Source organism: Melospiza melodia, chromosome 6 (assembly GCF_035770615.1).
Source record: "Melospiza melodia melodia isolate bMelMel2 chromosome 6, bMelMel2.pri, whole genome shotgun sequence".
Classification (NCBI taxonomy): domain Eukaryota; kingdom Metazoa; phylum Chordata; class Aves; order Passeriformes; family Passerellidae; genus Melospiza; species Melospiza melodia.
The window spans coordinates 5,588,885-5,598,894 of NC_086199.1; positions in this window are offsets into that span (position 1 = coordinate 5,588,885).

Genomic DNA, 10,010 nt, shown 5'->3' on the forward strand with positions numbered 1-10,010 from the left:
TGACTATTTTTAAATCCTTGGACAGGCTCAATCCTATAGCATTGCTTGAATTTCCTCAGGTCCTGACTGATCTCTATGAGCCATCAGATTTTCATTGGCATTTTTAGCTTCCATTCTCAGCAATCTGTGTTTCTCACAACTGTCTAATTCTCACTGCTATCACTTTTCCTATTTTTTATTCACTTCTGCTATAGTGGAATAAAAGAGCCATGGCCTGACCCAGCAGGGCCCATAAATATTTGCTTTCATCTGTAAACTTGAGAGGGTGAAGATGTTTTTAATGTAAATGAGTGTGTATTGATGAAGTATTTAGTGTTTCTGCATCTTTAAACATCTCCTAAACAGCCTTCGCATTTTTTATATCAAGTTTCTGTGTCACTCTGGTGACATTTTGCTAGTGCCTGCTTGTAACACATGAAAAATTTCCTTTTTAGAGCATCAAGGCTGCACAACGGATGTGCTTCTGAGACACACTTGCTTGTTCTTTTAAAGCCAAGATCAAGTGCTTAATTTACTTGCTTCATTTAAGGATTCCAGGAATTCTAAATGCTCTGGAAGTATTTCAAAGGAGAGTGTCAGTGAAGCCTCAAGAATACTGAGCAATTTTTTAAAGAGAAAGGACACTGGTGGCAAAGGTAATGACAGAACCAGAGTGACTCAGGAAATTGCAGTCAGGTCCTTTGCATTCTCCCCCTGTTCTGTAGAAATTGGCCTTGAGAATTATTCATTAGAACATTCAGCAGCTGTGCTCAGTTTATTTATTCTGCCAATTCTGAACCCAACCTTTTTCTGATGTCACAGAAGTATAATGTTGAAGCATTAATGCTCCTAGCAAACTCTACAAACATAAATTCTCTGCTACATATTTAGCAACAGAGTTTTCTAATGCTGACCTTTCAAATATACCCTGCCCTCAAATTTAGAGGCTTCGGAATATTTCATGTCTAAATCCAAATGAGCTTTGCCATGTGCATGTTGAACCCTCCACACTAATCCATTTCTTGTGATCAGGCAGGATTAAAATTTCAGAGTTCTGCTGAATGCCATTATGAAAAGCAGATTGCAAGGAGAGAGCCAGTACATCTAATTTCAAACCAGCAAGCACTGAGAATAACCCTCTGAACATCATCTCTTACCTTGAAAGACCACTTAAAATTATAAACTAATTAAGTAGCTGGTGATGAGCAGCAGGACTGTGGGAAACTGGTTTGCTTCAGGAGGGAACCTCGTGTTTGGGTTACCCAATGCTTAATCAGGTGGGAATTCTCAAGGTTCTTCAGATCAATCACAACAGGTCTCTGCTGGATCCTCCAGTGCCAGGCATTATATTTGAGCCAATATTTGAGCCAGGCATTTTATTTGAGCCAATATTTGAGCCAGGCATTGTATTTGAGCCAATATTGCAGCTGTCCCTTCGCAGGGACCATAGGTTTATAACACTCATTCAACTGCTCATTTGCACAGAATTTGTAGGAAGGCAAGAAATGCTGGTCTGACAAATTGGCCCAAAACTCATCCATAGGTTTAAAAATTAGCAGTAAGGCCAGCAGATGGATACACAGATAGCATAATCCCATCAGCTTGTTTCCTCAGGAAAGTGACCTAGCAAAAAGCCACAAGACTCAGTAGAGGAAGATCCAAGGTCATCCTAACCTGTTCTGATCCATCAGCTGAAATCATGTTAATCTGCCCAGTATGAAAGGTTAAAAGCTGCTCTGTCAGTTCAATCTGTTATTAGAACAAAGAATTGCTAGAGGAAAACACATTTCTGCTGATAACGGTAGCATTTCGTTCCGTGTGCATTAGGGAATTCATGTTTAGAAAAATTGCCAGGAAAATTAATGCTTTAGCATATGTCATGTATGGTTTGTGACATCAGAGAGAAGGGACTCATAAAGGGTGCAATAAATACTTAGGAAAAGAAAATAATACAGCCAAAAATGTTCTTTGGTGATTAAAAAGCAACCTAATACTGATTATCAAAGTGATTGTCTTACAGACTACCTAGATACAATACTTGATGATTTGGGCCCTGACAATATAATCTGAATTTTTTTGATGGAGACTCTGTGATCTTTTCTGTGTTGAACAATGATTGCTAACACATGGTAGTATGGGAAGTGGGGAGTCCCAGTCATACAAAGTGATTATAGTCAGGGTCCCTGACTGCCTTACCTTTACAGAAAGCTTCCTGCCAGGTGTCCAAAGTCAGATCCTGTCTAAGAAACTCATTTCACAACCAGGACAGCAAAATACATGTTTGGTATCAACATTTGTGTGTTTTCTGCTCACATTTGTCTTTTTTTTTTTTTTTTTTTTTTTTTGCTTAATTCAGAACTGTGGAGGTGGTGTTTGCAGATCAGTTTGGAAATGTCTGCAGTGGGAATTTATACAACAACAATTTCATGCCTTTCACATTTAATCTTTCTCCCTAATGCCAAGGGGGTTTCATAACACAGTCTTGTCTATTTTTTTTAATAATACCAATGATAAACTAATTTCCTTTGATTGAAAACAGTCTTTAATCTCCTTTATTATCCTGTTGTTTGTGGGTCTTGTAACAACAGCAATCACCCATCACCAAGCTGATTGCAACGACGCTTTCCCTTTTACAGTTCTGTTGCAGCAATCTGATCCAAAATCAGTGAATTGCACCAAACTTTCCTAAACTGACCAATCATCCCCCTAAAGACCAGATTCCCAAATCAGGAGAGTGTAACTGGCAGCTTTGCTAATGTGTTAGCAGAGGAACATTCTGTTTGATTAACTGTGTTTCCTTTTTACATGGATTATGGCTGAGCTACAGTCAGATTGAATCAATACTGCCTGGACAAAAGCTCCCAAATCAGGTAACAAAGAGGGAGCAGCTGTGCTCAGAGGTGCCCTTGTGACTGTGGACAGCAAGGATGTGACAAAAGGAACAAGTGCCATCAGCTTTTAAAATAGACTTTTATCTGTCCTGTACTCCATGGAGGAGGAAGGAGGTGCCTCCAGTGTCAGCAGCTTTGGATTTCCATTTTTTACCTCTTCTGAGCTTGAAGAAACCCAGTGGATTGCTGGTTTTGTTTCTTTGTTTTTCACACATATGGCATGTGGGGCATCACCTTGTTGCCTTTTCTTAGCTAAATTCTTTGTGAACAGATTGTTAGGCCACTTCTTCATCCAACCAACTGTGCCAGGCTGCCATCACCTGTATTCTGGATCCTTCTTTGCATAGGGTGCCAGGCATACGTTCATTTTTCATCTTTCTGCAAAGGATTTCATTCTGAGCAAAGGAACCACCTGTCCCTCTGCTGCTTTGATCTAGGAGATTTTGTCCACGTGTATCCAATCAGTTTGATCACTGATATTTTGTTTTCCTTCCTAAATTTGTAACACATCACACAACAAAATTTTAGAAATATATGTTTGGATGGTGAGAAATATATTGAGATAGTATTTCAGTCCCTTGAGCCTGACCTGTGAAAACTCAGCTGTCTTACACTGTGTGATGTTCTGATGGCAGTCACAACTCCTTGTTAGAATCAATGACTTCAGTCAGTTCAGATTACTGCACCTTTTATGAGCACAGAGAAGGCTTTTTTTTAGATTCATCCAAAGCTCTTCTGCAGCACTGTGTGCAGTCTGAGCAGTCCTTCATCCTGCCATTAACCCTCCTTCCCTCTGCTCATTCCATAAGTGAAATTCTTCCCGTCATCCTCCGAAGGATTCGGCCGTACTCCCTTCGTCTTCTTTCTTCACATCAATGTTGGATCTGCCTGCGTCCTAAAAAGCATTTTCAAATCACCTTTCAGCTTGCATTTCTCATGTGGGCACTTTTTCAGGGCTGAAATTTCCGGGAGCTGTCAGGATTCATTGGCTCATTTCTGTATACATAGGGCAACGTCCACCGTCCAGTTCAGCTTCATCGAGTCAGACAAGCCTCGCAAAGTCACCACGCAGAATTCCCTCCATACATTGCTCAATTTTATAGAAGTAAGAGAGGCAGAGCTTCAGAAAACCCCACAGAACCCAGCTGTTCCCTGCATCCTTCTCAGGACTTCACCCAGCTCTTCTTGCCTTCATTCTTTTTATATGTTCAGCAGCCGGAGGGTGGGAAAAACATGAATTTGTTTTCAGATTTTCTGGGGAAAAGGGACACGGACAGAAGCACCCATGAATATGGGCTGTCTGGCCATTCAATCACAAATTTCTGTGCTCATTTTGTGAGTCTGTTTCCTCATGGGAGATGAACATTCCTTACACAGACTGGTCTTGAAATAATTGTTCAGTAACTGTGGGAAGACCCCTCTTGTTGATGGAAAATATTTTTTTCATTCTAACACCTTCAGGCTTCCTCTCCTTTCTTTTCTTAAGTAATGAGAAAATGTACCTTTCTTAAATATGCCTGAAACCTGGCTGATGTTCCCAAATTTAGTGTAAGTCAACAGAAATATTCCATTATGTTTTTCAGACAGCTTCTCAGAATGACTTGCTCAGAATCACTGATTAAAACAGCTTTTAGCTCAGTAGCTGCTATTTAAAAACATTTAAATCAATACTGAAATGGAAATTATTTCATTATTACTGTATGACATATATAAAATTGACATTTTTTCCCCACAAAGGCAGCACAAAAATATTTAGTAAACACCTACACCTCATTTCAGATTTATTGATGCTTCTGCCATCTTCTGTTAGTAATAGTACAGTAATATTGTCCAGATTACTTCTAGTATAGATACACACTCAAATTGTTTCCCCCTTTCCCTTTTCTGTGTTTGTTCTTTTCATCTTTTTCTTTTTTAAAAGTTTTTACTTCTATTTATTTTTTTTTATTTATTTTTCCATTTATTCTACCTGCTTTCAATTTCCCACTATGTGGATACTCTCCTCTTAATGACTGTTGTTTTCTTTCTCAAGTATGAGGTATTCTAGGGACAAAAAATGTGTCAAACACTTCCCAGATCCTCCTGACTCTTTCTCCAGAAATTGAATTAGCCCTTTATTTTGCAGCCTTGTTGAGATAAGCCTGTGTAGTAAAGTATGCATAGTACATATTTACACACCTTAACACGATTGAATATTGCCTATCAATGTACATTTTGGATGTTGTTTTGTGTGTGATGTATGAATGTAACCATCTCATGTCCTCTACCTGCTCTACAATCACCAATATTTAGCAGTTTTGTGGAAATTGGGGTTTCCAAGCCCATTGTTGCATTGGCTGGGTCTTAAGGAAGAAGCAAAGGTAAAATGAGAACTCTTGTTTGTTTCTCTTTCTTATTAATCCATTAGCTCATGCTGCCTAATTACAGGTCAGACAGAACATACAGGAAGCTTTCACAAGCAGATGAGTGGAACACTGCATGTTGATTTATTTAGCCCTGCTGTCATTCTACTGTTGTGACAATACACACAGAAATCACCAAAAAGGTCCCTTCCAACCCAAACTATCCTATGATTCTAGAAGTATTTTACTAAATTAAGCAGCAGTTTACAGCTCTTTTCATGGCCCCAGACTTCAATGACCAGAGGGGTGGGTTTATTTATTTGTTTGATTTTCATGGTCTGGATGCTGAAGCTTTAACCTATCTTCCACACATATATGTGTGCATTTATGTAACTGCATAAATGTAACATTTACACCTCCAAGTAATAGGTTTAATTTTTCAGCACATCTCTTTTATAATATACAGATATAATTCCCACAAAATCTGTGCCAGTGATGAATCAAATTGCAGTCATCCATATGTACTCTTCACAATTACACATATAACCAATGCCAATCATAATGATTGACCTGAGCCTCGTTTCTCAGGATGCCCAGATTTTATTTAGGAAGATATTTTGTTCTAAGTAGAGATGGCAGACAAATGAAATCAAACACATTGTCATCCACTGTCACTGAAGTGGTTCAAAACAGCACACAAGCAATTCAGAAAGCTCATGAGTGGCTTTTGCTGAGGTGGAGCCACTGATCATTGCCTGTGTTTTGACAGCCAGCAAATGCTCAAAAAAGGATGGGAGCTGCCTACCAGCCTGTTGAACAAGTAAAATAAGTGTTGTTCAGATACCAAGGACAGTATTAATGCAATCTATAATGGGTCTCTAATGCAGTTATCATAGCGTTAAAATAGATTTTTCCCCCTTCTAGATAAAATTTCTATAGCAACCTCAAGGTTTGTAAAGTCAGAAAAAATATAAGGTATAAGTTAATTTTTGAGGTTTCATTTTTGCTCTCTTTTTGTTGTCTCCTTTGTAATTAGAACTATTATAATGATATGATTATAACAAAATTTTTTAAATTTCAATTATTAAAGTGTTCTTACCTCAGCTCACAGATTTTACCTTTTTCTCTTATTTCTCCTCAGAATGGGGTGAAACAATGAGTGGTGGCAACTTAATTGCTGACTGGGGTTAAACCAAAACACGATGCCATGCAACTACATCCACATGGAACAAGAAGAGGAGCAGAAATACCCCCACTTTCACAGGGTATCTGCATCTGATTTTTTTTAATGAAAGTTTTTAATAACTTTTCATGAAAGTTATGCCTTTTTTTCAGACATAACTTACTGTCTTGCCTCATAATGTTACTGCATAACGCAGTTTAGCAATTTTGCCTGAATGTTTGAAACTGTAATTTCAAGGTGCAATACTCACCCTTAAAACTTCCCTGACCACCTTTTCTCAGTAAGTGGGATTCCAGTTTATCTTCTTGACGATCATCACCTACATGGATATTTCCAACTTTAATTTGGTAATGCAAGAACATATTGCCTTGTCTTGAAAGATGCTATTTTTTCCCATCTTCTTCCAGAAATAACACAGAAAATAATCTATATTTATTGCTTTGCCACAAGCCTGTTGGTTTGAGCCAGCTCTCATTGCTGCTCCTTCATTATTGTGATTCAGTCCTGCCTTTGCCCATCCTTCTTTTTGAGAGTGAGGTTGTGCCCTACCTCATGAGCATGAGCACTGCTACTGGTCATCAACATTCCTTTTTGCCATATTTCAACCTTTTTGGTGACAAGGAGCTGCCTGGACCTTATTTCTTTACTCCAGACCTTGCCCTGAAATTCTCACTGACTGTGAAGCTCAAAAGAAACTCCCCAACAGTTGGGCATCTGCTGGTCACTGCCTGCCACACTGACCAACTTCATTGCTCATTATCTTCTTGTGCTCACCCATCTGCCAGTCTGTCTGCCTTCACTGGGTGTGCCTCATCTCAGTTTACAGTATAGATTCACTGCAACAGAGATTTTTACAGGGATTCACTGCCAGGTTTCCTAAATACAAGAATAACAGCAACGGAGAGGAGGCCAGCCCAGCACGTGTCTGCTGAGAACAGAAGGGTCACTGTCTCTCTAGTCCACTTTATCACTGAGACCCCACTCACTGAAACAGCTCATTGCCCCACAGCAGACCTGTAGTTTTGTATCACAGCATGAAACTTCACTGGAGAGTTGTTTGATGAGTGGAATTCCTTCCTTCCAGCTTAAAAGTAGTAGTCATTTTAACACTGGTTTATCCAGAAGGATCCCCTGAGTAATGAGGAGATGTGGAGTCTGTTCCCACTTTGTGTTCTGCAAGCCAATTCTCTCAGTTTGTCTCAGTTTTGTGTATGTGAAGCACAGAAAGAGTTCTTTTACAGATGTGAAACACAAGTATTGAGGATGATGAGAAGCATCAGTACAATCAGTTTTATTTTCACATCCTCATCAACCTGTTCAACTTTTCCTAAAACGTTTAATGATGAAGCTGATATATCCATACCTGTATTCACAGATGTAAAGCTGAAAGAGGGCAGGTTTAGATTAGAGATAAGGAAGGAATTCTTCCCTGTGAGGGTGCTGAGGCCCTGCCACAGGGTATCCAGAGCAGCTGTGGCTGCCCCATTCCTGGCAGTGCTCCAGGCCAGGCTGGATGGGGCTTGGAGCAACCTGGGATAGTGGAAGGTGTCCCTGCCCTTAGCAGTGAGTGAAACAAGATGATCTTTAAGGTCCTTTTCAACCCAAACCATTCTTGGATTCCATGGTTCTGTAATAAGAAGCTCTACCAGTATACACCTACAGCACAAAGATATTATATTTCCAATTGCCTCCTTAAATTTTTTACTGTTAGGGTGCTGTCCCCATGCTCAACCACATCTAAACTGTTGCTGAGCTGGAAATGCTTCTTGATGCACTAAATCTCATTTCTTTGCTTCCCACACCTATGCCTTCATTGTACAAACTTCTTTGTATAAATTTCTTTGTATATATCCTTGTATAAATTTATATATTATATATATATATATATATAACATATAACACATAACATATAACATATAACATGATATTAATATATTATATGTTATATGTTATATATTTTATATTATACATTATATATTATATATTGTATATTATAATATATAATATAATCATATATTATGTTATATATAATAACTATTATATTATTTATTATTATTGTATTACAATATATTATATGACATAAATATTCTATTTATAACATATTATATTATTATATAATAATGTTATTATATTATAAAATTATTATATAATAATAATAATATACAATAATGTTATTATATATTAATATAATATAATATAATATAATATAATATAATATAATATAATATAATATAATATAATATAATATAATATAATATAGTATAATATAATATTATATTATATTATATATTTCTGTAATATATAATGTATAATATATTATATATCATAATATCCTTGTATAAATTTCTCGCCATAAATAATTTACTGCATAAATAAAACCCTTTAGCAGGATGATATCTTCTAGCTCCTACCAGAACAAATACTGTGATTTGGCAACACTTCACTGCTTTGCCAAACCTCAGTTTTCACATTGGTAGGAAGTCACTGCTGAAACCAGGTAGATTAAAATCCATGCACACTCAGGCTCTGTCTCAGACCCTCATCTGTCAGAAATGTGTGAGCACAGATCTCTGTCTGGCTGCATCAATATCTCTGTTTGCAGACTCAGGGCCTTCAGGAGTCAGCAAACCCCATTTTCCCACTCGAAGCCACAATGCTTGTACACAGAGTTCAAAGCACTTTCGGATTGAGCCATTTCATGTGTAAATGTTCTGTTTCAAAACTGACCCGTGCTTTTATTCATTGGACATCACTTAAATAAAAACATGGCAGGATGAGTGAGTAAAGCAATAGAAGCATGTTCAGACTATATCTTCAGAGAAGTATCTGGTTTATATTCAGGTTCAGTGAAGATGTTATACCTCATTAGCTACAACAGAACTGAGCCATTTTCTCATTAGATCATCCAAGTGGAACAACACAAAAGATTTTTTGAGTTTGTCAGTTGCATTTTAGTTGTGCTTTTTAAAGTGCTTGCTCGAAAGAAAGAATTGAAACCTTATGGTGTTGCTTAAGCTCAAAAAGTGCTTTTGATCTTAAGCTTCAAAAGAGATTTTTCCCAGCAGAATAGGCTGGCACTTTATTTAGTACCAAGTTAGGTAGACACCAGAACACTCTGTACATAATAATATTTTCTTGTCTCATGCTATTGATTAAATCTCTTTTAATGCTGTCACTGCCAAATTTGAGATGATTTACAGTTCTTTACTCACAAGAAGTTGATCGTTACTGTTTATATTACTGCAAAGCCAAAAAGACTTTTCTATCCTAAAGACTATGATACAGAATCTTTATTGTTTGGGGGAGATTTTTTCTTTTCTTATGAATCATTTTCCAGTTGCAAACTCACCAGGGGACTCTGGATTTCCTGGAATACCAGCAAACTTTACAAGACATAATCCTCTCAGAACAACAAATGGGAGCCTGAATGAAAACATTTACCATTTATTTGGCTCTGATCTTATACTTGCTCATGAACATCAAGAGAGTCTCCTCAATAATTCAAACGAAAGCAAACATAAATAAATAGGATTACAGATTCCTGAATTCTTAACACAGTTACACTCCTTCAGGTTACACTTCTTGATTACACCCTTCCCATCCCTGGAAGTTTTC